We start from the raw sequence: 2,111 nt of genomic DNA, 5'->3' as shown, positions 1-2,111 counted from the left end.
GTGGAAACATTATGCTTTGGGGCTGTTTTTCTGCTAAGGGGACAGGACAACTGCACCGCATCAAAGGGACGATGGACGGGGCCATGTACCGTCAAATCATGGGTGAGAACCCTAAGCCAGGGCATTGAAAATGGGTCAAATACTTATTTCCCTCATTAACATGCAAATCAATTTTATAACTTTTTTGAAATGCATTTTTCTGGATTTTCTTGTTGTTATTCTGTCTCTCACTGCTAAAATACACCTACCATTAAAATTATAGACTGATCATTTCTTTGTCAGTGGGCAAACGTACAAAATCAGCAGGGGATCAATTACTTTTTTCCCCCACTGTACATACATATATATGGAAAAGAAACATTACAAGTATAAATCACAATAAGATGTAATAAAGTACAGATAAACAAAGTGTAATAAAATGTGATCTGTTTGAAAATGCAGGGACGTCACTGGAAAAGATGATGTCTGGATGGCAGCATATGTTGCTCCAAAATGTGTACATCTCTTCTGCAAAAATGGTGCCCTCACAGATGTGCGAGTTACATGACAGACAGACAGACAGACACTCACACACACTGTCACACCCACACACACACTTTCACAGAGAGACATATACACACACACACACACACTATCACACAGAGACAGGCACACACACGTACAGACACACACACTAACTTTCACACAGAGACAGACACACACACACACACACACACACACACACACACACACATACATATGGAAAAGAAACAATACTTTTATAAATCACAATAAGATGTAATAAAGTACAGAAAAACTAAATGTAAGAAAATGTGATCTTTAATACACACAAATATGTATGGCTGGTCGGATGCGTCTTGGACTCGGGTTCCTCTTCATTACGTATAACGCTTTTGCCTTTTGCTAAAGCTTTCCGTGGAGGGGATCGTGGGTGAGTTTGTACCATTCTTGGGGGGCTCTGCCTTGTTGGGGCGGAGCTGTGATCCAGGTGAACAGCAGATCGGGCATAGGTGGGCATGTGGGCAGAGGAGTAGGAAGGCCGGTCAAGCAAATAAGCTTGCTAAGGTACACAGCAGCAGCAAGCAGCCCCCCCATCCAGCCAGCCAGCCAGTCTGGCTGGCAGTGACTGAGTGGTTGACAGACGGCAAGCAACGGAATGTACGTGCTCTGTGATGTCATAGCAGTCAGCTGAGAGAGGCTCGTGATGTCATCGCTGAGCTGGCTGGCTGGCTGGCTCTGTGTGTGTGTGTGTCTGTGTCTGTCTGTTTTTCTGTTTGTCAGTCTGTCTGTCTGTCTCTCTCTCTCTCTCTCTCTCTCTCTCAATTCAATTCATTTGTATTGTCAAAGCAATTGGACATACATACATACATACATACATATATGTAGCGTAAGGTACACTTATACATTTCAATTAAAGAAGTGAATTCATAGTATCACCTTATCACGAATCCTGGAGTCTTGTAGAACTCAATTTCTGTAATAATTGGACGCAGACACCAATTCCAAAGATATAAATTGTCAAATTTATTTAAAAACAAAGACTAAATGTAGCACTACACTAATTATACAAAAGGGAAAAACTAATTAAAATTCAACTCTAGATCAACAAATCAAAGACAAATCACTTCCGTGACCAAATCAAAGACCATGGGATCCCATAGGATAACACACAAATCGTTAAACAAAAAAGGTTATAAACACATTGACTACAATACCGGTTAGTAATTCTAGGAATCACTAAGAAACAGTTGAAAGTGCTAAATTGCAGTTTCAGAAGATGAAAAAAAACTGTAACTGATGGGATATGTAGTACTTTATACTCGAGTGGTCTATGCGATTACACCCTGTTGGTGTTATTAAGAACGCCAAGTACCAGAATGCAGAGCGGGACTGTTTTTTGTGCCGTGACTTGTCGGGGGAAAAAGGCGCAGAAAAAACGGACGAGAAGGTGAAGGTAGTATGGCGGTGATGCACGCGTTGGTGAAGTGGGAAAGCGGGGTCGACAAAGACTCTTACAGCGTGATTCCCACTGCTTGCTTTCGCAATTTTGATTTATTCAGCATTGCTGATGATGACGAAGAGACGACTCGAAACTTCAGAGCAGAGTGGAG

General features: G+C 41.7%; 1 non-coding gene across 1 annotated transcript; it reads left to right on the top strand.

Annotated features, from left to right (window-relative positions):
• Window positions 1–859: 859 nt before the first annotated feature.
• LOC136762268 (U5 spliceosomal RNA) lies at window positions 860–974 on the top strand. The gene has a single exon (XR_010820473.1). It is a non-coding gene; the product is annotated as a U5 spliceosomal RNA (small nuclear RNA).
• Window positions 975–2,111: the final 1,137 nt, after the last annotated feature.

The sequence above is a fragment of the Amia ocellicauda genome, chromosome 10 (assembly GCF_036373705.1).
Source record: "Amia ocellicauda isolate fAmiCal2 chromosome 10, fAmiCal2.hap1, whole genome shotgun sequence".
Taxonomy (NCBI): domain Eukaryota; kingdom Metazoa; phylum Chordata; class Actinopteri; order Amiiformes; family Amiidae; genus Amia; species Amia ocellicauda.
This window is presented reverse-complemented; position numbering and strand designations above follow the sequence as displayed.